This window comes from Ochotona princeps, chromosome 6 (genome assembly GCF_030435755.1).
Source record: "Ochotona princeps isolate mOchPri1 chromosome 6, mOchPri1.hap1, whole genome shotgun sequence".
Taxonomy (NCBI): domain Eukaryota; kingdom Metazoa; phylum Chordata; class Mammalia; order Lagomorpha; family Ochotonidae; genus Ochotona; species Ochotona princeps.
The window spans coordinates 56192040-56198457 of record NC_080837.1 but is presented as its reverse complement, the minus strand read 5'-3'; the positions used below and the strand labels follow the sequence as shown (position 1 = coordinate 56198457).

Genomic DNA, 6418 nt, shown 5'->3' with positions numbered 1-6418 from the left:
GAAGGAACTGCTCCGCTGTGTATGCTTCATAGAAGACGGAATCGCATGGGGCAGGTGAGAGAAGGCTGTATCTGGAGCAAGGAGCAGGCAGCAGTCCACTGTGTCCTGGATTCCGTCCCTAGCCCAGTGAGTCATATATGAGACAGATGCCATCCACCTGGTAGCTGCCATGCCAGCACACAGATTGGTATGTATAGGGAAGGAGGTCTGCTGAAAGGAACAGCACTTACCTGTAGGGTAAAAGTAGTACAATATTTTGGATAAAAATTGGTGTACAGTGGGATACTATGTACCAGCAGTTACCTGATGAATGGTACTGGCCTTTCTAATGTAAATGAACATTATTGTCATTCCTGGTTTAAAGTTAGATTGAGTGGTTGGATTTTTTTTTTTCACACATTTTCTAACTTTTCTCCCATTGGGAAACCATAGGCATGTGGGTTGGTCACCCCTGGGATGGTTCCTAACTTGTTTACATTGTCCCAAGCCGCTCTGAAGAAGGCCTGATCTCAGGCTCATCGCCACTGTGGTGATGGCAGCATTTTTTCAACAGCATGTATTCTTGGCGTCCTCATTCATGTGCTGGTTAATGTTTCATCTCCAATGGACATGTTCCACAATGCTGTCTGAACTGTTGATGTTTCTGTTGGCTGACACATCTGTGTGTTTTGTCCTTCGTGTAATCTCAACTGATAAAAGTATGCCCTGCGAAGTCCAGCAGTGAGAGAACCCAGGACTGGGGCCTAGCTACTGGATTCAGACCCAGCCCCCTCACTAATTGCCTCCGTGGTCTCAAGCCAGGTTTGAGCAGGTTTGCTTGACTTCTGCCTCAGTTCTCTGCTACAAAGGACACGTTGACCTACCTCACAGGGATGTTGTGAGGATTAATAAATGTTGGTATCATGCTTTGGAAAAGAGAAGAGATGATGTTAAATGCAAGCAACCAACAAGATCAGGGCAGGTGGTCTTTGGATGAGGAGGTTGAGTGGGAACTGCATCCCTTGGTTTGCATTTTTTGAGTGCTTATTTTGAGATCAGGGATATGACATAGCCCCGTTTTTTGTTAAGAGTGTGTGTGTGTGTTTTGGAGGGAGTGACTTAATATACACAGTGAGTTTACAACTGCCCTATATATAGCCTTCTGAGTAACAAAACTTACAAATAAGGTAAAGAATGTATATGACTCTGAAGGGCAAGTGGTGAGCAACTGAGATGTGTATTTATAGCTCAATGTTAGTTGCTGACAAAAATAGCCAGCCCTGGATTCAGTGCTGCTGAGTTGAGGCCTGTACTTCACAGGGGACCATCTGGTGTCTTGGAGACACAGAAGTGCAACAGGAAGACATCCACGAGGGTCCATGGGAACCATAGAGTTGTCCTTGAGGGAGGTCTAGGAGTTCCTTCAGGTGATGCATATGGGATGGAAGGATGAGAAGTCAAGGTGGGTTAAGGAGAAGGGAATCTTAGTAGGTGGTTTAGGAAAAAACTGGCAGAATAGGGAACAATTCATTGGTTTAAAACAATTCCAGGGCCTGGCGCAGTGGCCTAGTGGCTAAAGTCCTTGCTTTGAATGTGCCGGGATCCTATATGGGTGCCGGTTCTAATCCCGGCAGCCCCACTTACCATCTAGCTCCCTGCTTGTGGCCTGGGAAAGCAGTCGAGGACGGCCCAAAGTCTTGGGACCCTGTATCCATGTGGGAGACTTGGAGGAGGCTCCTGGCTTCTTGCTTTGGATCAGCACAGCACCGGGCGTTGAGGTCACTTGGGGAGTGAATCATTGGACGGAAGATCTTCCTCTGTCTGTCCTCTCTGTATATCTGACTTTCCGATAAAATAAACAAATCTTAAAAAAAAAATTCCAAACATGTCCACTAACATTGTGGCCATCTTTAAGCTCACAGTATCAAAGTAAAGAACTCTACACTAGCTATGCTACAGCCTTGGTGAGGTGACTGAGTAAGCAACCTGGACAAGTAGGTAAGGCTCACTGCTCACCCAGGATGTCAGCACAAGGGGTTTGGGGCTAGGCTTCACCTGCGGCTCCCCTGCTCTGCTGGACCAGGTATGAACTCCTGAGCTTGACTGCTGCCTCATAGTACTGTCTGAGCTGCTACGGCAATGGACCACAGTCTGACTTCCAGGAAGCAGAGGAGAAGGTATTTATTTGTTGTGACAGGCAGTGATATCTTTCACCTACTAGTTCACTTCCACTTGTCTGCAATGGCCAAGGCTGGTCCAGGCTGAAGCTAGGAGCCCAGAAGTCCAACCAGCCTCCACCTAGGTGGGTGAAAAGGGCCCAATCTGAGCCGTTTTCTGCTTTCGTAAGTACACTAGCAGTGAGCTGGATTGGAAGTTGAGTAACCAGAACGCCAACTAATGCTTGCATACTGGGTGCCAGCATTATATAAAAGCCAGGGTTGAGCTAGGCCATGGCTGGGGGTTAGGAACATCATACAAGCCTGACATAGGTGTTATCCAACTCCATGAATCATCAACACTGCTTTTCACAGCCACGGCCTGTGTGAAAATAGCAGCTATCTTGTGTCAGACTTACTGGAAAGGTAGGTTTTACAGAGAAGGAAGGAAAGAGAGCTTCCATCGGCTGGTTCACCCTCCAAGCAGCTGCAACAGCTAGGGCTGGGACAATACAGAGGCAGGATCTTCCTCCGGGTCTCCCACATGGGTGACAAGAACACAAGGCTTTGGAACATCCTCTACTGTTTTCCCTGATCAAGGCAGGGAAGTGAATGGGAAGTGGAGCAGCTGGAACTCGAACTGGTGCCCATATGGCATCCTGGTAAATACAAACCAAGGATTTAGCCACTAAGCCATCACCCCAAGCCCTCATGTGTCAAGCTGGATACTCCATTAGATTCTGACTTGAACACTCCCAGGGCAATGTCTCACATTACTTACAAGCAGGAATACAGTTGTCTAGGGACATATATCTCAAAGATAGTTGGTTATTCTCTATCCCAATCCTTGTCCCACCCCCAAAATTCTATTGGATGCTTAAGCAGATAATGCATTTCTGATCAAGTATGACAGCTTCCCACTTTGAAACACCCCTGGCCCTTCCAGATGCCTAACCTGCCCTGGCCCACCCATTGTCACACTTCTCATCTACTAGCCGCCAACACTTGCTGCATCATCAGCCACCATCCAAAAAAGTGTGCACACCAAGTCCGTACTTCAGACTCCTTCCTGCAAAACCGGTGGGCGGGTCCCAAATCTCCCCGGGAGCTGCGGCCTCACCCTGAAGGAAGAGAAGCAGCTCTGTAGCACATCGGAGATGGGAGTCTCCGGAGGAGGTGAAAACCCCGGGGGCAGCGTCTAGGAGCACTGGTGAAGCCGAAAAGTAGCTGCGGAGTCGGAAGTTAAAAAAAAAAAAAAAAAACCAGCTTTTCCAGTGCCTCACTCTGGCCCATTCCTGCTTGTGCCCTCCTATAATTCTACTCGAGCTTGAGCAGCCAACGTGAAGCACGCCCGAGATCCGCAAATTTTACCTCACCCTGAACCCCGCTACTAGTCCTTCCAGATGCCTAACGTGCCCTGGCCCACCCACTGTCACACTTCTCATCACCCACTAGCCGCCTCCACCTGCTGCACCCTCAGCAACTCAAACTTGGTGTGGTCCCGCTCTTGCCTCCACCTCAGCCGTGCACTGCTTCTGACTCGGTTTCTTCTCAGGCCATCCCCTCCATCCTCACACCTGCCACAGGCTGGATGTCCTGCAACCCCGCCGCTTCCCTCCCCGTCCCTGAGATCAGCTCCCAGGGCCTGGCCCCCCAGCACTGTCTCCTCTCGCCATGTCCCCGCTGCCTCCCGCCTGTGAAGGTTGACAACAGGCTGCCCCTAGCAAGTCTTCCGTTGGTTTTTCCTGCAGAATCATCTTCTACCTGCGGGACCGCCACCTGGACCATGCTGTGCTCCGCAGAGTGGCTCAAAGCATCTTGCCAAAGCCATCTCCTTCCACCCGACCCGGAGCCAGCACGACTGGCGGATGCGCAATCTGTGTCTTTCCCCCCTCGCAGCCCTCCCTCCGCCTGTGCTGCTGGCCGCGGCACCCTCTCCTTGAACTTCTCACGTCTGCAGACCAAAGCTCTGTCGGCATGATGCACATACAGCAAGAACGACCCTCAGAACACTTGCAGCCCACACAGGTGGGCTTCCAGGCACCCACCCTGCACGTTCTCCAGGACGCGCTTTTAGATCCCACCCGCTCCTGGACGCTCCCCCATCCACCCCCTTGAAACCTCAGGGTGCGTGTGCCACGCCCACATCTCGTCTGGTTTTTCATGCCAACCCCCTTGCGAGGTATCAGGGGTCTCCATCAAGGCAGCAGAAGGAGCAGGGGTGGTACAGCAGGTGGAGCCACGATGGACGGCCATTGCAAAAGCGCCTCGTTCAGGGAGGGGCCACCCCCAGTTCTCTGAACTTGGTGCTGAAGCGCCTGCCAAACACATGGGAGACTCCGCTGGGAGGCCTGACTGTTGCAGGCACCTGGGGAGTGAACCAGCAGAAGGAAGAGCTATCCTAGTGCACACTCTCTGGCTGTCCTGCGGAGAGATTCTATCACGCTGCCTTTCAAATTAAAAATAATAATAATAATACTAAGCAGGGGAGAGGTTGAGGGATGGCAGGTTAAGCCTACACCTGTGGTGTCGGCATCCCATATTGGCACCGGTTCTATTCCGGGCTGCTCCACTTGTGATTCAGCTCCTTGCTGGTGGCCTGAGAAAAGCACTCATTCCCCTCGTGTGTGTGTGTATGTGCGTTGTAGAATTAAAATTAAAATGGAGTAAGCATGGCTCGTTGCTAAGTGCAATACGTCTCCCTTTTGTAACTCCTGCTTTGCTTGCCTGGCTATGAAACTGAGTGAGACTGCGCAAGCCGAGCCCCCTACGTGACCTTCAACAAGAATGGATCCCAGGGATTCGGTTATGTCAACTCTGGTTATGTCACGGATGTTGCCAAGACCTGACTCTGGCTATCTAGACTGCGGGACCGGAAGGGAGTCGGGCACGGGATGCCCAGCTGGCACAGGCAGGGAACACAAATGCCTCCCTGCTCTCCTACTACACTACGCAAGCCGTTGTAAACTGGCCCTTTAAAAACTCTGTAAATGAGCTGTTCGGGGCCGCACTATGGTAAGGGGTGTCAGTTCAGTCGGCCAGTCGCCTTGCCTCTCATTTAATTACAGTTTGTTAATTTTTAACAGAAACCTCAGAGAGATGGTGAGGGGTTCACTGTGGTGGTTGGACTCTCCGGGCCACTCCACCGCGGGGCCTCCCGTGCCTGCGACGGGCAGCAAGAGAAGCTCCAGCGTCCGACCAGGAGACGCTCTTCCTGACTCCTACCCAGGCCCGCCTCAGTGGCCGCTGCCGCCGACGGGCTCCTTGGAAGGCCACAGGCGCAGGTTCCACTCCCTGGCCCCCAGCTGGGGGGAGCCCCAAGATCCTGGGGGAAATTGGGGAGCAAAGCCTCAAGTGGAGACTTTGTTCCCGTGTCAGTCTCTGTTTGCCTTTCCCATCAATAACAAATGAAAGCACGAAGCCCTCAACCCCCAAATGTTCCGGGCATCCGCCTGGTCCCATCCATGGCCTGTTGCCTTTCCCTGTCACTACACAAACACCCCGACAGGAGGAGGGCTGGCCTCTCCTCAGTGCCAGACCTCCGGTTCTGCCGGGAACGAGCGCGCTCCCCGCCGACCCGGGGCCCTCGGCTGGGGACGGAAAGCCTTGGCAGACGCCCGCCCGCCCGCCCGCCCGTGGGCACCAGGGCTCGGCCTCAAACCCGCGACCCGGCCTGCCGCACGTCCCGGGACGGGGGTGACACGAAGTCGGAACGGTGAGCCGGCCTGGTCCGTCCTTGCCGGGCGGCGGGGACACGGCGGGCGTCCCCTCCAGGGCCCAGCCCCGCGCCACAGAGGCCGGTCCAGAGCCCCGGCTTAGCGTGCTGAGCACGGGACCGGGACGGCGACGCGACCTGGAGCGCAGCTCGGGGACGTCCCGGTCCGGGGCGTGCCGCATGCAGATGAGCACGGCGCGCAGAGGCTGCCGGTCTCGCTGCGCGTCGGCTGTGTGCGCCCCGCGTGCGTGTGGGAGCAGGGGCGTCGCGGGTGTGCGTGTGTTGGTGGAGGGTGCGTGGAGGCGCGTGCGGCGCGTGGTGGCGGCGAGTCGGGTGTGTGAGGTGGGCGTGTGTTGAGAGTGTGTGGTGTTTGGTGTTGTGTTTGGGGCTGTGTTTGTGAGCTCATACTTACCTGGCAGGGGAGATACCATGATCACGAAGGTGGTTTTCCCAGGGCGAGGCTTATCCATTGCACTCCGGATGTGCTGACCCCTGCGATTTCCCCAAATGTGGGAAACTCGACTGCATAATTTGTGGTAGTGGGGGACTGCGTTCGCGCTCTCCCCTG

General features: G+C 53.9%; 1 non-coding gene across 1 annotated transcript; it reads left to right on the top strand.

The window, feature by feature from the left end:
• The first annotated feature begins 6254 nt into the window (after positions 1 to 6254).
• Positions 6255 to 6418, top strand: LOC131480711 (U1 spliceosomal RNA). Its single transcript, XR_009245761.1, has one exon. It is a non-coding gene; the product is annotated as a U1 spliceosomal RNA (small nuclear RNA).